Source organism: Biomphalaria glabrata, chromosome 5, assembly GCF_947242115.1.
Source record: "Biomphalaria glabrata chromosome 5, xgBioGlab47.1, whole genome shotgun sequence".
NCBI classification, from domain to species: Eukaryota; Metazoa; Mollusca; class Gastropoda; family Planorbidae; genus Biomphalaria; species Biomphalaria glabrata.
Window position 1 is genome coordinate 9,513,880 of NC_074715.1, and position 23,240 is coordinate 9,537,119.

Sequence of the window (23,240 nt, forward strand, 5' to 3'; positions counted from 1 at the left end):
AAAGCAAATTTCTAACTGTAGTGAGTTAAAGAGTGACAAAGTAATTTAAAACTATACATTAAAATATAGAGATCTATTTTTTAGTGATACAATTTAAATTTAAACTAATTATAATAACAATTTATACTTTTAATGGAATCACCAAACACACAGAAAATGGATTGTTTTTTTGCACATCTATTATCCGTTACTACGGATAAATGTTTCATATAGGATTTTGTCTTTCTATGAAGTAGTCCTTCAAACATTAAATATTACTCAATCAATTAATTAATTTGCCTAATGAATCATTGTGAAATTTTTCGCAAAGAGGAGTTTCTCGTGTATTTCTTGATCTTTCACGTGTGGCTCAAATATTGTTGCGCAGAACTGTTTTCACTTACAAGAGAAGGGGTGAAGGTGAGTACCTAGTGAGCCCCTAAACAAGTCAGCTTTTGGCAGTAAGGGCTCATTAGACTTGTTTGCAGCCCACCTAACAGAAGGAAAACTGAATTCAAACTGTGCTGCCTTGCAACTATACCCGAACATAGGAAATGCTTTGAGGGTCATCCCTGTTAAAAATAAGGAAGGGGGTTAAACTAATCAGCCTCATAAGAGGTTTAAACTTTTAAAAAGTTTGTTTTTAGCTTAAAACCCCTCTTGGCTACGCGTATAAAATCTGGTGACTGCTGTATGCTTTAGTCTTACATTGAAGATGATTTCTTATGTAAGGAAACAAAATTTTAAATTTAATTTTAAATCTCCTTAGTCTACGCTCATGGTATTTGGTGACTGTCGTTAGCATTATGTTTTGTTTTATAGAAGAGAGGGTTTCAATCTTCAAACCCCCTGGAAGGTAAAATCCCATTGGCAGCGCTGAGGCAAGTGACGGTTTAACCTTAAAATGTCACTTAAAATAAACAAAATCAAAGCAAAAAACTGTTTAGATGACTATAAAAAAAAATCCTCCCGAGGCATCAACTTACTTAAATCCGGCCTTGTGTGAAACCATGGCTATTGATAAAGACCCTTTACCATAAAGAATGTTAATACTTCTAAAAGCAGTGAAACTGAGACAAGTTACACATTTATTTGTCATTTTGACACTGCTTATTCATCATGTATTAGCGCACTCAAGAGGGAAATAGACGCTTTTCGTTTTGTGTGGTCTGTCCATCTGTTGGTCCGTCCCCTCCCGTTTAGATTTCGTATACTAGAAATGTTATTTAAAATCCGACAACACGATACTTTAGCCTTTTCAAAGTTCTGATGCAACGGCCTTTTTTTTTTTCAGAAAGCGAAAAATTTAATTTTTTAAATTAACTATGGAAGCAGTTTTTTTTTCTTTTTCATAAAAATACACAATTTTTACAACTAATCACTATTAATAGTAACAAACACGGGGGGCTATTTAGTAAGTGAGATGACTATTGACAATATATTAAACACATTTATGCAAACGATTTTAGATGTTTCAAAAAAATATAAATTTACAATTCTATTGCTATGTTCTTTCATGCTAACTACTAGGTTAACCAAAAAAATTTTACTTTTAATTTTAAACATTAAAAAATCTATTTATATGTAAATGGAACATAATTAAAAATAATTCATCATTTCTCATATTATTTCCTAACCTGAATAGCGGAACGGCACAACTAACGCAGTCGTCAAAAGGGGCTTTTGAATAATATATTGACCCTTTACAAAACAATTAGATTTTTTAGATGATCATTATATTTGGCCAGGTTCACATCTAACTTCACCTTACTTTCCGCCGGACCGTTGTGGCACCACACAATATTTTTCAATCTTCTTTCTCCATTCTTCTCTGTCATTTGCCTTTGATAGAATTTCATTCTGATATTCTTTAGGAAAATATTTAAGCCTGCTTTTTTTTTACCTGCATTGGTGAACCGCCTCTGTGGCCAATTTTTAGTTTGTGTTTCCACACATTCTGTCTTTGTAACATTGTTCATTATATATTGATTTATTAGTTTACAAATTTGAGACATTCCTTCAAAATAGAAGACAGTAAAATAATCACGCCATATGCGTGTGCATGTGTTAATGTAGTCATGCATAACAATGATAAACTTAAAATCTAGGTCATTGGTTTTTCTTACTGGTTCAAGAATGCCCTCTACAATCCTATTTAGAAGAATAAGAAGATTAACGTTGAAAGCAATAATGTAATTAGTTATAAAAAATCTATTCGCAGTAAAACGAATTCTCAAAATTCGACTCGCATTAAAGATGCAACGATTTTATATACATCAAAGTAAAAAGAGATTATAAAGATGAATTGCAAGGCAAATACTTACCAAGTATGTCTTGAAAAAAAAATCTGTATTTCTTGATTGAAAATGAAGGATTCATTATTATCATCCAATTCGTGGCCACAATTTCTGCATCTTTTTTGTTACATTTCTGCACGTCATTTGTAGCTTGAGGATACTGAGGTAGGCTTGTGTTTAACTGACTTATTTTTGAATGACTGTAGTAAACTTTCTGTTTTACCGCAACATTTTGACCTAAGAATGTATATAAAAAAATATATGTTATTTGATTGATATTAATGAACGCATGCATTTGAGGTCTTCAGTTAGAAAAGGAAAACACACTAGAACTCCTATATTCCTAAGGCAATTAAAATAAGTAAATTTTATTTTCCAATGAAACTAGAGTTCATGAATATTTAATTTGTTATAGGTAGCATCTATTTTGTTATGGGTAAAGCACATAGTGTAAAATATATTTCCTCATTGATATTAAAGATATATACCATATATATGGTAATAGTAGTTATACCGTGAAAAAACTTTTAAGCTCTATCTATCTATCTATCTATCTATCTATCTATCTATCTATCTATCTATCTATCTATCTATCTATCTATCTATCTATCTATCTATCTATCTATCTATATATCTATCTATCTATCTATCTATCTATCTATCTATCTATCTATCTATCTATCTATCTATCTAACACACACACACACACACTATTCAGATATTACCCACGTCCCGCTGATCTTAATCACTGATAAAGTTACTTATTTAGTGTATTAAAAACAAATCACAATATTTACAAATAAATCGAATGCGTGAATTTAAGAATTTAATGAATGAAGCAAAAAAAAAGCTACTCGACCTTATTAAGACTTGTAAGTTTTCTGTTCAGCGCATGCGTGACCTTTCGGTAGGGGGACACGACCATTCGTTCACTGACCTTTTGTTCACTGACATTGCGTTCATCGACTAATCGTTATGATTTTTCGTTAACCCTACAATTCGTTCACCCGACAAATCGTCACGCGACTATTCGTTCACCCGACATATCGCTTACCGACAACTTGCTCACAGACAACTTGTTCACCGACAACTTGTTCACCAACAGTTGGTTCACGACAAATCGTTCACAATGAACATACGCTGCCGCCTCTTTCGGTTTATCTACAAACCTTGGGCAAACAGAAGTCATGTTCCAGAAGTCACCCAATAAAACATACTCAGCCCCAAGGATCACCGTAAACGGACAGCCCCTTAACGTGGTAGACCACTTTAGATTTCTATGTAGTAAAATGTTTTTTGTTTGGTGTAATGCACAAATTGTAAGACACATTTTCATACGGACAATAAAAATTATTAGTATTATTATGTTAGAAATGAACGAGTAGTCATTCTCTGGCGCTGCCAGGGTCGAGTTTCGTTAAAGAGAAACAAAATTCATCGTAGTCCCTTTAACAGTTTCCACTGAGGAATTTTCTGGTGATGTGGCAGGTCTGCAGCAGTACCGCTCTCTGACAGGCAACGAAGATGTTCCTAGGAATGTTAAAGGGCCTTGAAGGTGTCTGTGAGGTATGTGTGACGAACCGTTTTAGCTCACTCAAGATATCACTCAGGTCTAAGCATTTAATTAATTTATTTACTCGCTATTAATCATCAATTTTATTAATTTAGCCAATCAAGCGCTAAAAACACAGCTACCACCCCTCCAATCCAACCCCACCCCTTTCGCATCGATGTCACATTTGACTATCCCCGCTTTGACACGTGTCACACTAGACTCTTGACAAGAGTACACTCCCTCCATCTATCGTGGCAAACATCCGTTGACCCCCTCCCCCCCTTCCGGGAGCGGCTGGTCACTTCAAAGTGCCCATTCAACTCAACGCCTCGGGCAACGCTGTTCGTCTAGCACTAGCCATTATCATAATATAATCTCCCTTGATGTGCCGAGCTCTGATAATCTCCCCTTCATAATCCACCTGACCACCTGGGATGATTTCCTGGACTTTCAACTCGCGCCTTCGCGCAATGTCTATCTCCCGGAAACGCCGTCACGGTCAAGCGAGGATCTCTTTGTCAAAGACGCCAGATAGTCTAGACCACCTTTGCACTTATCTCCCGCCACTCACCCCCCCCCCCTTTCTATCCACGTGTATATGGACAAACTTCATCGTCCGATCTCATTCACGCTGGAGAGCCCACAGGGAGCACATCTATCTCTTGCTTGAGCTCTAGACTATTTTCATTCCCTTATTTCACTTTGGATTGGTGCTTTTATCTATAGGCTACACCCGCCTGAAATCTTAGCAACCTAAAGCTGATAGCAGATTTGCTGGCACCAGATCTGTAGACATCAGACCTACTCATCCTTCAAGAGTCCAAGTAACAACGCTAGCCACAGACTCGTCACTGGCTTAACTGATTGGTAGACGCAGCTTAGCTCTGCAACCATACAAGTTGGACTGCACACGGAGCCTGGATCCACTACGCCAGCCCACCAGCAGACAGCATCAGTATCAGCCACACCAGTCTCACCAGTGCAGCACCGGACCAAAAGCTAAGCAACCAGCCTAATGACACTCAGACCACTTGGTTCTAATATCTGATGATGATAGTCTCCTAATGTAAATACGCTAGATCCCATTCTGGCATCTGTACAGCATTTTACCTTTTAATTATCCTTTGTATAATAAACTGTACATAATTTTACATCTAAACATAGCATTTGTTGCCTGCATTATAACGCTGTGCTTGTAGTTTATATGTGCAAGTAAGGATTCTCAAACCATAAAATCCCCTAGACACCCAAAACGGCCAATATCTTAATCCGACTTGTCACAATTGTTTTTCTATCTCAGTTTTTCTTAAATTATGAGACAGTGGTACGGCGATATCGATAATGGTAGCGGTTTTTTTCTTTTTTATCGATGAACAGCAGATCCGGGCGATTGAAATCTACCGCTTTATCGGTCAGAATAGGCCTGTCCCAGTACAGCAGATGTTCAGTAGACTCGAGAACCTCTTGCGGAGAGTATTTATAATAAGGGGAAGTGTCCTTACCGATCAATTTGTACGTCAAAGTCAGGTGTTGGTGTATTAACTTTGCAACTTGGTTATGGCGACCTAGGTAGGCTGATTCTGATAGGGCTGGACATCCTGCCATAATGTGTTCAATCGACTCGCCCACATTTCCACATTTTCGGCATTTGTCGACAACATTGAGTTTCTGGATATGCTTCTCGTAATTTTTTGTCCTGATTATTCTGTCCTGTATTGCTGCAACAAAGCCTTCTGTTTCAGGGTAGAGATGACCTGCTTTGAGCCATGTTAAGGAAGCAGCCTTGTCGATGTTGTCCCCATGTAATGAAGCCGGAAATTTTCCGTGGAGTGTTTTTTTTTTTCCATTGGCGAATCGCATGCCCTACGTCGTCCAAACCGACATTGACATCAGCATTGTGTAGGTTCAGAGGGGTTGCTTCGCAGTTATATTTGCGTAGAAAGGAATCTAATTTGTTGCTGGAGGCGAGCAGTTTTGATCGTATTTTTAAAACTTGCATCTTACACAATTTGAAGATGTTCTGCAATCCACGACCCCCATCCTTCCTGGGCAGGTATAACCTTATGGTGGAGGACTTGGGGTGTAGGTATCGAAACTTGGTTAGTAATTTTCTAGTGAGTCTGTCAATGTCATGTAGGTCGGTGTCAGTCCATTTGATCACACCGAACGTGTAAAGGAGCACTGGGACGGCCCAGCTGTTTATTGCAGTGATGAGATTACTGCCAGACAGTTTGGTGTTGAGGATTTTATTAACTCTTTGCTTATATTTACCAAGAAAGTCCTCTTTTAATTTCTTATGGTTTATCTTGGCATTCTGGTTTATTCCAAGATATTTATAAAGAGAGGCAGAGTTCAATTCCTCGATGCCTTCAAATTCAATGTTGGTGTTCGTTGCCTTGCCCTTTTTAATGCTTATGATGCCACACTTATCCAGGCCAAAAGACATACAGATATCGTCACTAAAGCATTTTACCGTTTTGATTAAGGTGTGTCATTTTTGCTCGGTTATTATTATTATTATTAAATGACGCCTTACATTCAAGGGAAGTTGATAACCGTCAAGCCAGGGCCAGTAGCGCTTTTGGACGCCTTCAAGCGAGAGTTTGGCGTAACAAATTGCTCCGCGTGCCTACAAAAATCAATTGCTACCAAGCTGTGGTTCTCTCTACCCTTCTATATGGCTCTGAGACATGAACACTATACAGAAAACAACTAAGACTTCTTTAGCGCTTTCACCAAAGATTCTTGCGCTCCATCATGGATATAAGGTGGCAAAATCGCACTACAAACAGCGAGGTCCTTGCAAACGTAGGTATGGGCATCGTAGAGGGACTTTTTATTGTCCGGCAGTTACGCTGGGCAGAGCACGTATCCCGCATGGGAGACGAACATATACCAAAGGCAGTCTTTTTTGGTGAGCTAAAAGGTGGTCGACGTAACAGAGGCGCCCCACGGAAACGCTTCAAAGACCAGCTTAGGCGTCAACTTTTCTTTGGCTGACATATAAGAAAGAACCTGGTTGCATGCGGCCTCAGAAGGAGACAGATGGGGGTCACTCACGATGGTTGCGGGATACTCATTTGAGACCAAAAAAAATCCGCTGCCGAGGACAAACGCAGACGTCGAAAAGAAAATCTCATTCGACTACCTACGGACAATGGTTATGACTGCCCTGGATGTGGCAAAATATGTAGGTGACAGCTGAGGTTGCGCAGCCGCAAACAAATGATATAACCAATCGAGGAATCGAGTTACTGTAAAATAATATTTCAATATAGCCCCAAGTCTAGCACTTTGAAACATAAAATAGCATAGATCAGGGGTGGGCAACCTTTTTGGATCGAGGACCGTATTTCTTTAAATTTGGGAATGGATGCCGCATATGTATAACAACTTAGAAAGATACTCTAGCTAACTTTTAATTCATAGTTACACTGTATTATATTCAGGTTTCGTTTTTTCCACACTCCACGTTAAGGAATCACAACAAGAATTAGCAATTTTTTAAATCAATTTTTTTTTAAATTGCTGTTGTCTTTTTATATTACAATAACCCCGCTAATATACAGTTGTACTTAATGTGCAGTATTTTACTTTTTACACTCGTGTAATGTTCCGGAACTGTGGAACTAGTCTACTAGTTGTTACCCTTGTGACTGCTGTCAAATTACAGTCAGTCAAGATCGACCAGTAATTATACTTGTTTAGTTTCCCCCCACCCAAAATATAATGCTTGTTTACTGGATGAGACAATATATGTTCCGGAAGTTAAATGTCGGGGCGAGCGAAACTTGCCCTATTGGAGCATCACCAGAGAATGCTGAGCATGTCCTTCAATGGTGCATACTAAATCAGAGACCAGAACAGGACCTTAGACCCAAGGCCCTCCTACAGAACCAAAACTATTCAGAGAACTGCCTGATCTGGAGAACATGGCGCGGTTCATCTTAGATTACTGATCTGAGCCCTCCAGCATGCAAAATGAGAACAAAGAAGAAGAAGAAGAACAGATGTATGTGTACACAAATAGTGTGAACAGCAGCACATTTTGTAAAGTGTTGACATACAGATTCTGGCACTCATAAGAATCCTGTGAAGGTACTGACTGGAACTTTTCTTTGCTCGGAGTTATGTCCTCTGGAGCTAAATCAGCTTCTGCGCTAAATGGTGAGCTAATGGTATTGAAAGCTGGTTCTTGGCGTCTTAAAATTTGCCTTTATAAAGTGCAAAATTAAGGGATCTAAATAAGTGTTGTACTTTTAATCATTTCACTATAAATAATTTCACCTTTCTGCAAAAGAAAATGACAAAGCATGTTTTCTTTTGCTTGCTTGTGGAAATGGGATGGCCTTGTTTGAAAAGATTTAACATCCATTTGGATTTCAAATGCAAAAAGCTCATAGTAATGGCATTTATGAAACATGAAATCTGTCTTCCACTCTTCATTAGATATATTAATAACAAAGTCATATTCAATGTCCTTCAAGTAACAGAACAATTTCTTCATTGAAATTTTATATTGTTCTCGTTTGCCTTGCCCATGTTCTGATAGAGCAGCGGTTATCTGCCTTTTATGCTTGGCGACCCCTTTTTACAATTCCCCACTTGGCCGCGACCCCCCCCCCCCGCACACACACACAGCAATAAAGGAATAGACAATAACAATCCATTTTTTCAATGGTCTTTGGCGACCCCTCGCAAATCGTCAATCGACCCCCAATGGGGTCGCGAACCACAGATTGAGAACCCCTGTGATAGAGGAAATTTTGGATTAATTCATTCATTATCGGAACTACATGAGTTTAATTACTGCTATTCTACACCTGTGGAAGATGAAATTTTATGCAGCTTTGTGCAAATTTTCCTGTTTCAAGTTTATGGTTGGAGTATTTAAAAAAAAAAACAACACCCTTTTACTCAGTCAAAGATCGAGCTTCACCAGTTGTCACCCTTGCCATCTTGTTCCAAGCATACCCAACATTCAACACAGTTCCTCATAGCATTAGATAAAAACTGATCAGAGATTGTGATTTGAATTGAGTGTATTGATGTATAGCCCATAAGCATAATCTTCGTTTGATTGAAACTTTTTATAATAACAGTTTCAATATATTTATATATTACTTTTAATATATTTGCATTTTTATATGTATATACTGTGGGCACACCTAACTTCAGTCGGTGTCATCGGGCCGCATAAAACACTCCGGCGGGCCGCATGTGGCCCGCTGGGCATAATCTATCCACCCCTGGCCTAGATCTATTGATTCCGCTAAAACTTTACGAAGGAGATGTTTACAAGTGTTACAAATTATATTTGTATGTACTCTTAGTACATTTGTAGATTTAGACATGGGCATTACCAGTGGGTCGATTTAGTGATCAAATGTTCCCTTTTTTACATACATACATACATACATATATATATTTACCTTACTTTTTGCTTTATATATTAGATATATTGTTTATATATTATATTATATATTATATTATAGATTTAGACATAGGCATTATCAGGGGTGGATTTAGTGAATAAATGTATTTTCTTTTATTATTTATCAACCTTGGAGTCCATAGAAATAGCTCTTGCAAAAAAAATCATCAGCTTCCTAAAGTATGAATTTTTTTTTTGAATAAAAACACTGTTTATGTATTTTTGTTAATCCTTGCTTTTAAAGTATATTAAAAAGTTAAGCTATGTAAGAAGAAAAAAAAACTACCAAGATTAATCCATAACGAGCAAATTCGCTGTAACACATTACTCTTTAAAATTAGATAATGTAAATAAACATCATCTAAGGAAATGTAAGCATCTAAAGTGTTATCTCTGACTAAAATGTTTTTCTTTGATTTTGCAGCTAGAGTTTTGTAGTTTTCGTCCAGATAAGACATCTTGAAACTGTATAGAGTTTCTGAGGATGTAAGTAAGTTCAGAAATACCAATTATTGATAAAAGTTAACGCAATATATGTTAAAATATTTTCAAAAGTAATAAAACAAAAAATATTTATTATTAATAAATTATTTGAAATTATAAAGAGAAACGCATTCTTTTCTCAAACACATAGCTCCCCTTGCAAATATGTCTTTCCAACTATACTATAAACATGTCATCTCATTATGGAACAGTAAGAATGAGTAGAAAACTAAAGTTATAGTTTGTGACTTAAATAACTTTTTTTTTATAGTAATTTTAATTATAGGAGTGATTCCCCTTACGTAGTTTATATAAGGGCATGTAGTCGTGTTTAGTTGCCACTAGCTCCTGAGTTACCAGCTTGACCACTGGACCTGTGTTGTTAGTGGTCGTGTGTCTTGGGGTACTCGGGAGAAGTGTGCCCTGCTCTGGAGATCTTTGAGCTAAGTATATCTTTAGTCATTGTAGTATTTTATATAATGCATTAATTAGTAGATATAGCCTCAAATGATTTCCAGGCAGTGTGTTTAACCCTGATGTTCTGCATCCTGGGGTACTCCCAAATGTGACATTTTTATAGCCTTGTCTCTGAGGGATTCAACCTGTATTGAATCATCAGATGGTTTTTACATATTTTTATATCCTTGTCTCTGAGGGATTCAACCTGTATTGAATCATCAGATGGGCTTTACCAAACGGATGTCTATAGGTGGGATTCTATGAAGCTTGTAGGCTCATAGGTTTCCCTGAAGCTTAGAGTACATCATGACCCTTTTGTTTTTTTGGATAAAAGTGGCTAGTGTCAGCATGAAGCCTGTAACCCCAGAGTAGTCAAAAGTGGTCATGTGTTGACCTGAGGCATGTGACTTTAATTTTTCTACACTAATGTGTGATCTCCAGAATGTGACGATACTGTATATATTATATGACTAGGGCGGTGTGCCATACTATTTTTTTGAAAGTGTAACTTTTATTTTGTATTGCGAAGGCCAGCGAGTTGATGGCTTTTCATTTACATAATTGTAACATATGACTAGAGTGGTGTACCATAATATTTTTTAATGTGTATCTTTTGTTTATTTTGTGTGGAGTAGGCCTGTGAGCCGATGGCCATTCATTTACACATTTATTTGACATTTTTATTTTTTAAATAAACTTTGTTAAAGTCTTGTGCTGTATACATTAGTTTAATTGTATACCTAGAGGTTATACTTTATAACTTAGGCAGTACGAGTAGGGACCACTATGCCACTGGACGAACGTGCCAGCACACCTTTAACACTGTTCTGTTGATCTAAAATGCCTAAATCTAGCTGTAATTTTGATTAAATATTTTTAGCTATACCCGCAAATAGGTAATGTGAACTGATCATATTGGTTCATGAATCCTCCTAAGGTTACATAGGTATATACCTAAAAAAATAAGCTGTTGTTGAAAAGCATTAATTATATGGAATTACGGAATTAGACGTTAGTGGAAACAAAACAACGAATCATGATTTGAAAAGGAAGAAAGTAATGACCCTCTATAGTCACATTATTGGTTTAGATGAGTGGGGAGAGAGAGAGAAGTGGGTATCTCTAGAAAATTACCGTGATTGCTTTTTAAATAAATTATTATTTTTTTTTTTTTTTTAAAGTTGAATGACCTGAATTTGAACTAGAGGGCTCTAACCTCCTCCAACCTGCTTAAGTCAACATACTAACCACTGTACCATGGAAGTACTTATGAAAATAGATGACTTTATTATAAACTGTTAGTTGTCAGCTTTTAGCAAAGTATGTTTCATTCACTTGTTCGATACCGAACAGAATATTTTATTATCAAAAGTTAATTATTTAATTGGTAAATTTAAAAAAAAAAAAATTCTTGTTTTCTAAGGTAATTGAAAAAATTTGGAAAAAATTCAGCTTAATAAAAAAATATTGGGTGTGAGAGAAATAATGTGTATTTTTTTATGCGACAGACAGACAAAGTGAGTTCATATAATATTTGCAAAACTCTGCTAAGTCAATTAGCTGTCAAATATACAATGACCAAAAAAGTATTTGATATTTTATCAGGGCTAGCAAAGAATTGACCAGGTAGCTCGTAGTGTGTTAGCCTTAAAGGTAAGCAAATAAAAGGTACGGAATTTTACACTATTATTTGGATTAATTGGATTTGCTTTTTATTAACGATATCTTCCCTTTAGCATTAGTATAATTTTGAAAAAAAATGTATATTTAAATTTTACAATTTTTTTTTTGCAACATTTTTTTTAAGCTTTGGTATTTCGGACTTGATTTGTAGAAGGATACAGAAGGATCCTAGCCTTAAAATCAAGATTCTATCGAAGGATATATTTTACGTAAGTGCTGAGCGGTAAGGTGCTTTGCTTCCGAACTGGGAATTTCGGGTTCGAATCCTGGTGAAGACGGATAAATCTAAAGTAATAGATATAAAAAATTTAATAATCTAGCAACCTCTATATATTTGTATTTGGGGCGAGTTGGCAGAATGGTTAAGCGATTGGCTTACAAACCTGGGGTTCTGCGTTCGAATCTTGTTGAAGACTGGACATTTTTAATTTGGTAAAGTTAAGGCGTTTTGACTTGTGCTTCCACATTACACCCTGTTCGTTAACCGTCAAATGCCAGTGAAGACAGGGATTTTGAATTTAGGCTTTTTTAGGGCGCCACTGAGTCCACCCAGCTTTAACGGGTACATAAAATTAGTAAAGGCGTTGGTCGCATTAAATGCTATTTAACCGTTACACAGAGAAACAAATGACCTTGACACCATCTGCCCTTTTGATTGCAAGGTCTGAAAGGGTGAAATTTTTTCATTTATTATAGAAGAATTTTAAGATTTTAGACATTACCTTTTCTATGTTATTTGAGAATGTTATTAAGTCTAGACAATACTTTAAAAACTATGCTTACTATATTTGAATAATTGAAACTTTTCTTTAAATACATTTTACCTGGTTTCTGTGTAGACAAGCGAATCCATGGGTCAAAATAAATGTTTTTAAGATTAACAACTAAAGTTTCTGTATTGAGTTCGGTACAAGTTGTCTCGTCGTCATCATTTAAAATGGTAGTAACATCCTCTTGAGATTTGTTTTTTGTAGCCAGGTATTGAATTAAACCTTTAAAATAGTTGCAGGCTAATTAGATAAATGTAATCTAGTAGATATAATAAAAGTTAATAATCTAAAGCTCTCTCTAAATCATGGGCGAAGCCAGAATTTTTTTTGGGGCCCCCAACGCCATATAAATATATATATATGTGTGTGTGTGTGTGTGTACGTAATTAATCTTTAGTACATTCTAAGCCCTTCATTATTTCAGAAGACGTTTATTGTACTCTAGAATAGGTTATTCCTGGAGTTTGTGCAAAAGTTGTACACACCCTGTGAGCTTCCGCCACCTAGCACTATTTCCGGTAGTTAAAGCCAAAACAAAATGCATATTCTGAGATACCTACAGAACATTATTCTGCTATTAAAAAGTTTAAGTTGAAAAACCTTATCAGCTATTCTTACTTACTTAGACATAGTTTCTCCTGCACCGTTCGGCGCATTGCGCGGCAATCTGTCTCCACAAAAATCTGTCACTGGCAATGTCTGAGGCCTGTTCCCACCTGGTGTCCACTGCTCTGAGGACCTTCATGAAAGAGTGGCGCCAAGTTGTACTAGGATGTCCCGGTATGCGATTTCCTCGTAATGGCCTTCATGTCATCGCAACTCTTAGTATGTGTAATTCATTTTGTCGGAGAACATGTTCCGCAAACCTCATGCGACGCTCTGTCACAACCTAACTAAGGGGTCGATTATCAGTTCCACATAGGAATTACTTGATTGAGACCCTATCTCTATAACTGACTCATAAAATCCGTCATAGCCATCTTTGTTGAGCCACATTTAGAGTTTTTTTTTCAATTTCTGCACTTTATTAACTTAATGGAGCCCAGAAATGTAGAAATGTGTAACCTCTCTTCACTACGCCCGTGGAATCCAGTGAATGTAGTTTGCTTTAGATGTTATATCAAAAAGGGGGAGATTAAATTAAAAAATCTCTGGATTTTTTTTTTAATAAATTAAAAATTCCCTTAGCAACGCTCATAAAATTTTGTGACTGTAGTTTACTTTAGAATAATATTGAAGATAGGGGTTTTAATCCTCAAAATTATCAGTAGGCTGATTTTAAGCTTAAAACCATCTGAATGGGTTTTAAACTTCAAGTTCTCTGAGGGAGTGGGTTTAAACTCAGAACCCTGTTGGCTACGCTCATAGAATTCTGAGTGTGTAATTTGCTTTTTTTAAAATTGAAGTGGTGCTTTTTAGCTTCAAACCCGCTGGAGGGGGGGTTTTAAAGTCAAAACAATTTAAGGGTTTTAAATCTAAAGCCCTATGGAGGAGGGTGGTTTAAACTCATAACAACTCTTATCTAGGCTCATAGATTTTTGAGTGTGTAATTTCCTTTTTCTTATATTGGAGACGTGACTTTTAGCTTCAAGCCCAGATGGATGGGGGTTTTAACCAGAAACCCCTTCTCGGCTACGCTCATAGAATCTGGAGACTGATGTATGCTTTAGTCTTATATTGAAGATGACGTTTTATCGTACAAATATTTTCTGGGGGGTTTTAAAATCAAAATCTTATGCTCTTTGAAACTGTTGATGTCGTTTTCATTTTTTTATTTGTTTTATTGAAGAGGGTGGTTTAACGGCAAAATCCCCTGGTAGAGGGTTTTAAACTTAAAACCCCCTTTGGCTGTGCTGGGGGCAAGTGATGGGTTAATATTAAAATTTCACCTAAAATAAACAAAACGAAAGCAAAAATCAGTCACTAAATTTCGATTCCCCCATTTATTTCAAAACTTGATAAATGTAAACTGATAGATATCAAAAAGTTGATAATCTAAAGATCTCTATAAAAATGTTAATGGGGCGAGGTGGCCGAATGGTTGGGCAATTGGCTTACGAGCATAGGATCCTGCTTTCGAATTTCGTTAAAGACTGACAATATTAATTTCGAGACATTAACTAACCCTTAAAGTGAGCTGTTTTACAATGATTACATACAAAATGGAATTTAAATTCTAACGTTTGGAGGCTAAACTATCACAAGCGCCTAAAGAATTAAGGGCGCGCCTGAGTCCAAGAAACTCTAATGGGTACCTGACTATTTGGGGTAAGTAGAGGTGTTTGGTCTAGCGTATCGAAGGCTGCAGCATGGTCCAGCATGGAAATTATTGACATGTGGCCTATGTCGGAACAGTGAAGCAAGTCGTTTAGTACCCTGACCACTGCTGTCTCTGTGCTACGGCACTTCCTATATGCAGATTGAAATTCTTCCAAGAGAGAGTACTGTTCAAAGTGAGAAAGAATTTGATTTGTGCTTACACGATGCACTCCAGAAGCTTTGACAGGAAGGGAAGATTTGATACCGGGCATAGTTTTTTTTTTTTTAGACATTCTGGGTCAAGACTGGATTTCGTTAAAAAAGGCCTGACGAGTGCATGCTTAAATTGCTGTGGTACAATGCCGAAAGTCAGTGAAGAGTTCACAATGTTAGTAATTGTGGGTTTAAGCTCATCTAAACATTCAAAGAGCAAGGAAGTTGGAATAGGATCAAGGTCACATGACTTATTTGTTATCTTTAAAATATTACTCTTGACATAATCTTCAGATACACGTTGAAACTCGCAAAAAAGTAGAATTTTGAAAGATTGGAGTGTGGTCAAGCTTAGATGAGAGGGATGGCATGTCATTTCTTATCTCTGAGTTCAAATACTGGAATAGATAGATAGATAGATAGATAGATAGATAGATAGATAGATAGATAGATAGATAGATAGATAAGAAAGATAGATAGATATCTCTTGTTGTTGTTTTTTAAATTTGAAATCCATTGAAAATTTCGCACATTTATTTATGCCGCTAGTTTCTGTTTCAATAACTTGCTTCAAAAGATATAAAAAATGTTGGCATGTAACACATTTAATTTACAGCATGGTCCTTTTGGCTTGCTTTGTGATCTGAGGTTTCGATATTTCTGACATTGAAAGTTTTAATCTCGATCTCCTCCATATCCATCGTCTTGTGTAAGTTTTCTTTGGCTAAGATGTAATAATCGTAATTTCTGAAGGTTATTTCGAAAAAAAAACACACAATCTATTGCACCGTTTCATTTTTTTTTATTTAGTCAATAGCCTGTAGAATATATTCTATAAAAATTAAAAAAAAAGAACTTACGGTATTGGCACTTGTAACCAAACCAACCATCTTCACATTTATCTGGACATTCACCTTCGGGATTACACGATTGTTGACAACGACATTTATATTGACATTCAGAGCCAAACCAACCTTCTTCACATTTATTGGCTGTAAAAAAAAATTATTTCCAAAACGACACCTTATTAAAAGAGTTGCACCCACTAGTCCCCCCCCCCTTCCCCGAAAAAAAGAGAAAAAGAAATGACGTATTCTTCATAAGTTGTTCATAGTTAAGATGCGTATTATGCTTCTATTAGTCTAAAAGCAACCTGAGCATTAGATATGGTTGAAAATGATGTCGCTTTCACTATAGTTTCCATTCTCACGAAGCCGGTACAAAATGGCAAGTTCTAATACATTCTGAGTTCAGCGGCGTAACTGTCTAGGCAAGGGTGTGCGCTTCAAGCTGCGAGTGACAGAACGCCATAGCTAGCATGCTCAAGATTGACCACACACCACTGTATACGTTTACGGAACTGCAAAAAATATCAATACCACTTACTATCTTGTTTCTTTCTGTTTAATCCAGTGGTCTTCAACGAGGGCTCTATCGCCCCCTTGTGGGCGTTTTCGAGATTTGAGGGGGGAGGGCTGGGAGCCAAAAGAGCGGTAAAGGGGGGGGGGGCGCTGGGCATAAAGGGTGAACGAAGAAACTAAAGGTGCAATGAAACTAAACAAATAGAAAAATTCTTAAAAGTTAAAGCTGGCAAACTTTATATCAGCAGATTCTAGTTAGCTCTTCTAATTTAAGAACAGAAATAACGTTAGAAAATGAGTTTGATAATCCCATTTTCTAATTTTATATTGTTACGCTTTTTGCTGTAATCAGAGGGTATCTAGTGTCATGAGATTTTGCGCGCATAAAGGTTCACGGTTTGATAGTCAAACTAGGCAAGACGCCTTTTAAATTATATTTTATTTTATCTACATATGTTAATGTATTGATATTACAAAAAAACGTTAAAGCTAGTATTCAAAAAGAATAATTTAACCTTTTTTTTAGACAAAAACATTCACAAATAGTTGTTACAAAAACTCGTAGTATGTAATAGAATATTGTAAAATTGTTATTGATTGCTACTAGATAGAAAGTATTTCGATGTTCTTCTTTGAATGACAGATTATTTTCAGATGATGTTATGAAACCAAGTCGGCTTCATGAACATATAGCAATATCCAACAATAATTTAAGAATATTCATGAACAAGTATAAAAATCTACTATCCAAACAATTTTTTTTTTAAATACGGCAAAGCAGGTTTTTTTTTTTTTGTTTTTTTTTAAGTATTATGATATTGTTTGAAATTGATTAAAATTATTTTTTTCAAAAGATTTGTTATACAAAAATACTTTTTTCTGTTAGTGATGAAATATTATTTCAAAATTGTCTAGTTATGTAGCTTATGACGACATATAGGGAACTAACAGTGGTTGGACGCTACAATTGCTTCATAAATAATATAGAATATAATAACATCTTAAGAAAGGTTTTGCCCGCAATTTCATTTCTATTTGAATCTAATTATAAAAAAAATTAGAAATGAAATACAAACCCATATAAGTGCATATTTCAACAGTTTTGGGAAACAAATGATGAGAAAGATGTTAGATTCTTAATTTAAAGTGAAATTCGCGTGATTTCGAAAGGGGTTTTTATAGCTCGTTTTGTTAAGCTCTTTAATTTAATTTTTTTTTGAGAAACAGGAAGACTAAATGGTTATCGATAACATAAAGCAGGCTAAAAATTGTTTTATTTGGTAGGCATTTAACTCAAATGAATGAAATCAACCTTCGACTGCTAGGAAAGAAATGGACTTTCATTGATTATAACATTTTCTCTTGTATCGAGATATTAAATATATTTTAAAGAGTTTTATAGTCTCACATAGCTTGTTTGTTGACAAATGAATTACTGCCTAAAGACATCGATTATCTAAGCAATTCACCTAACAATGCTCTATGAAGACATTACAATTCGCTTCCAGGATGTATATAAAAATAAATAAATATTAATGAGAATTATTAAACATCTGTTACTGATGTTCACTTTGAGTTGCAGTAAAAAATAGATTTACACAATTATGTCATCAGTTAAAAGAATGTGAACATAGGAGGCACAGCAGAGATATGGCTGCACTGGAACGTTTCCAAACTGTGGTTCAAAATAAAATTATAGTTTAGTTTTCCCATCAACATACATGGTAAACCTAGATTTAGTACGTAACAAACCTTATGAATAAACAAAGAAATAGAATGGATGTAACCACTAAAGGATAAATTCGACTTGCTTTGGCTAATTTAAAGCTTGATATGTCTAACTTTGTCTGACTGCAGGAGGCACAAAGCTTAATTTAATTTTGTTGTGAATTCAGCAATAATAATGTTTATATTAAAAATAAAACTAAATTAGAAATTAACTGAATTTTATGCACAGAAAGCCGTTGTCTGCAGGCGGTTTCATTTATTTCGTCTTTTGCGCCTGTCTTCAATAATGGCTTTTCTTAGAGTCTCAAATGTTTGTCTCGCAGCTTTTGTGAGAGCTCTCCAGCTGTCTCTCTCAGAGGCCATCTGATGCCAGAGAATGCTGCCAGAGAATGCTGCCAGAGAATGCTGCCAGAGAATGCTGCCAGAGAACGCTGCCAGAGAATGCTGCCAGAGAATGCTGCCAGAGAATGCTGCCAGAGAATGCTGCCAGAGAATGCTGCTAGAGAATGCTGCCAGAGGATGCTGCCAGAGAACGCTGCCAGAGAATGCTGCCAGAGAATGCTGCCAGAGAATGCTGCCAGAGAATGCTGCCAGAGAATGCTGCTAGAGAATGCTGCCAGAGGATGCTGCCAGAGAATGCTGCCAGAGAATGCTGCCAGAGGATGCTGCCAGAGGATGCTGCCAGAGAATGCGGCCAGAGAATGCTGCCAGAGATTGTTGCCAGAGAATGCTGCCAGAGAATGCTGCCAGAGAATGCTGCCAGAGAATGCTGCCAGAGAATGCTGCCAGTTACTTTCCTCTATGCCAGTGAAGGCGAAATGACGACTAAGTAGATCTTTATAGCGCTCACGGGGGTGGGGGCACCTCTGTAATGCCGTCCTCCTCTAAGCTCACCAAAGAAGATCGCCTTTGACATGCGGTGGTCTCCCATGCGGGATAAGTGTTATTGACAGCATACAAATTTAAATAACGACATTATAAGTTATCTATATTATAAAGTAGAATGTGAGGTGTATGTATGTATGTTACTTATAGACATCAAAATCGCTGCACCTCCAAGGTTTGATGGCCAAGTGCTTATCCCTCAGCCACCAATCTTGATAAAACTAGGCAGGAATGTTCCTTGGGTACTACTTTAGACCGTAGTGTATGTATTGTAGCCCTAAAACAAACTTAAGAGCCTCAAAAAAAAATAAAGTTGTCCGACTCTATTACAGCTATAGTATTTTATGGATCTAGGCCATATCTACAATGTTGACATGAGATAAGATCGAAAGGATTTAGACCTAGATCTAATTTTAAGAAATACACTTTGCGCAGATAGTTTTTTACTTTGACACATGAAAATACAACAGAAGATCCATTGATTTCATTATATAATAAAATTAACCTTCAATTTTGTGTTTCAAAAGCATTTTACATAAATTAGTTCCTTATATCTGTGACTACAGATTTCCTGACGAACATTCTTTCATTAGACAATACCGTAATGAATCAGGTACTAAATATTAATTCGTTTAATTATTTATTTTATAATCCTATCCCTAGATCTAAAACTCTAATTCAACTCTAAGATGATAAAACTTCTCTTCGCACAGATAGTTTTATACTTTAACACATAAACATATTAATTGAAGTCCATTCATTTCATATTTTGATCAAATAAAAATTCCAATTTGGTTATCTAAAGCTACATTCGTCTACGAAAGCCGCGAAGCCGAATTGAGATAGGCCTTGATTTATATTCATTCATGAATCGCGTACTAAAAATTATTTAGTTTAATTGTTCACTTTATAATCCCATTCATTTAACAAAGCTATCGTTCTTTTCGTTTTTAATAGATAAGACTTCGGGTAAACCCATTTTCGCAAAACTAATTTTATTTTTTCGTAGCGAAAGAGAAAAAACTTGAAAGGATCATTAGTTAAGTTTAATATACATCTAAATCCAATCCACTAGATTAGTAAACACAAACTTAGACCCACAGACCGCGGGTAATGTCTGGCGAACATCCTTTCATTAGACATTACCAAATGGTTACACATTAACACATCTCTCTACTGAGTCTATTCCTAGGCCTAGGTCTAAAACTCTTATTGAATTATAAGATGATAAAACTTCTTTTCGCAAAGATAGTTTTATGCTTTAACACATAAACATACTAATTATTGTCCATTCATTTCATATTTTAATCAAATTAACATTCAAATTTGTTTTTCTAAAGCATTTTTAATACATTCGTTCGCTGTTCGCCAAATAAAGCTGCGTAGCCGTGTTAAGATAGGCCTATATTCATTCATGAAAAAGTCACGCATGAGCAACACAGAATGAACTCTATAAAAGCCAATTTTTAACTCTAGATTAGTGTAGATTTAGATCTATGTCTACCTAAAGATCTACTTTATACTGTAACACATGAACATACAAAATGAAGTCTATTCATTTCAAATTTTAATCAAATATATGTAGGCCTACAAGCAAATGTTATAATTTGAACAAATGGATTTAAGCCTATTAGCTATTCTGATTTGATAGCTTCATTCACACTATTTTTACATTGACACATTCGCTTTAATTATTACATTATTATTTCGTTTAATTGTTTACAAAACACTCTCAGTGACTATATCGACAGTAATGTGCAAATAAAGACCCGCGGGTCGCGGGTAACATATGTCTAGTAAGTAAAAAAAAAAAAGACACGTATTTAATTTCTCATCATGTTTTAAAATATAAATATTTGTTTTAGTTTTTGTTTTATAGGAAACTTATCGCCGAGATGTTAATACAGAAGTCTTGTGGTAAAAATTCGGATTTTAAATCTGGGAATTTTAAGATAACTTCCAATAAACACAACTGTAATTGGTACCTGATACCCTCATCAAACATCGACTAATAAAACAGATGGACTTAACATCATCTGACATTAGGTTTTAAAGGAATGATTCCTTTATTTTTCTGTCTTATAACGTTTAACATTATCTATAGTATTTGAATAGCATGCCAATATCATCATATTAACTGGCCGGCTAAACCAATCCCACTCAGTACATAGTGGTTCGGTCAAACCTAGAAGGTGAAAACTGGGCTTGGCGGCCTATAAGAAACGTCACCACAACTAGACAAATCGGACAAAAAGGCTACTACCAGCACAACGCTGTGGAGCACTCTAGAGCATGACAAGACACACAGAAAGTCTCTGGTCATCCACTGCACCCAAATCTCGTCCCAGGACGTCTTGACCAACCCTGAAGTAAGGAAAAGGACAGACTTTAGGGCGAGAGAATGTGGTCAATCTGTTGCGCGATTTAAACTTTTAGCGCAAGTTACTTAGTTATCTCCCTATCCCCCCCCCCCCCCAAAAAAAAAAAAAAAGAAAACAATTTAAAAAGTCAAACCCCTATGGCAACAGGTAAGAAGTGAAACGGTAAGTGTGACCACACTGTAAACCGTATTAGAAACCCTGAACCGACACAGTAGCAGTGGTGTCCGGCATCCATAAAAGCCTGCGCTAAAAATAATCTACGGAGCATTGTCAGTAAGCCATACAGTTCCAAGTTTAAACCTACTCAGACACAAGTATTAAGGAAATATGCACACTATCCTGAAACGGAAACTTTGATCATGTAATCGCTAGGCTAGTGCATCCTATGGTAGGTAGATTGTCTCAAATGTTTAGAATAGTCGAGGCAACACCAAAAGCACAATGTTAGTGGTCTATGAAGCTATAATCCGCCCTACATTGCTATATGTCTCAGAAACGTGGATAGTATATATAAAACATTGGAAAAAAAATAAACAATTTCTTTCTCAGAAAAATACTGAATATTAAATGGCAAAATAAAAACAACATATTTAATACTGAAACCCTTTGATGATCGGGCCCGCAAAGCATCCCATCACTCTCTGCTGTCCATACCGGAGTTCGAAAAGACATCGCTGTTTGTAGTGCAGTATTTCCACCGTAAATGAACAGCCCCTTAAAGTGAAAGACCAATTCACATATCTAAGAAGCTTAGACCGTATTGCTTTTGGACACATACAGGTGAAAATTTGGCGGAATAAATAGCTCCGCCTGCCTATAAAAATCAATGTCTGTCTACAAAGCAGTGGTTCTCTCAACCCTTCTATATAGATCTGAGACGGATACTATATAGAAAGCAAATAAGACTACTTGAGCGCTTTTACACCGAAACACACACACACACACACACGCACACACACACACACACACTCACACACACACACATACACACACCCACATATATATATATATATATATATATATTTCTTTCTTTCTTTATTTCTTTCTTTATTTCTTATTTATTTATTTATTTATGCTCACACTACCTTCTATGCTAAACCAAATTCATTAAAAAGTATATTTGAAGAAAAAGTCAGAAAACTAATAAAATTTAAGTTAATTTTGATCTGAGAAATAATTCATGATTAATTTATGTAATATTGAAAACTTCCTCACCTGATAAGGTACTGATTAAAGAAAAAATTAGACAAGCAAAGATTAGAAAATAAAAATAAAACTTTATCATTTTTCAAATCCCACCACAAATATAGAATTAGATTTGACAGTAAAACTTTAAAGATTGAAAATGTTTCCCTTAGACAAAGATTATAGAACAAGGAAGTTTATAAAACTACAGTAGATGATGTCAACAGGAAAAAAATCTGTTTTATTTCCGACTTACAAGCAGCTGTTAAAACAGATAAGCCACTCACTTAATTGCCATTTTGTAGAAACAATCACGTGACTGCAGGATACGGCATAAAAAGAAGAACGATAGTAACAGTACTATTTTATACTGTTCCGTCAATGTGCATATGCATGATGGTAGACCTTTTCCTTCATTTTCACCCATCCATTAGTTCTTTGAACCGTAGGAACATCTTAAATGTTCTGTCGACGGTCTTACTCTATTCCTATCGTGCCTTAAGATATGATTAGTGTTTTCTAAACAGTTTTCCATAACAGTACACGAAACACTGCCAAATTTTGAGTT

The 23,240-nt window shown here is 35.9% G+C and overlaps 2 protein-coding genes and 1 long non-coding RNA gene across 3 annotated transcripts in view; all 3 read right to left on the reverse strand.

The window, feature by feature from the left end:
• LOC106052305 (uncharacterized) overlaps positions 1-23,240 on the reverse strand; it is a 233,101-nt gene that overhangs the window by 78,394 nt on the left and 131,467 nt on the right. The gene's annotated exons all lie outside the window — the stretch shown is intronic.
• The window catches only part of LOC129926193 (platelet endothelial aggregation receptor 1-like), a 75,210-nt gene that overhangs the window by 27,500 nt on the left and 24,470 nt on the right, over positions 1-23,240 (reverse strand). The window lies entirely within an intron of this gene.
• Positions 2,180-22,776, reverse strand: LOC129926196 (uncharacterized). The gene is made up of 5 exons (XR_008777846.1): positions 22,703-22,776; positions 15,993-16,124; positions 12,715-12,882; positions 9,552-9,743; positions 2,180-2,513 (listed from the first exon to the last, which is right to left on the reverse strand). It is a non-coding gene; the product is annotated as an uncharacterized LOC129926196 (long non-coding RNA).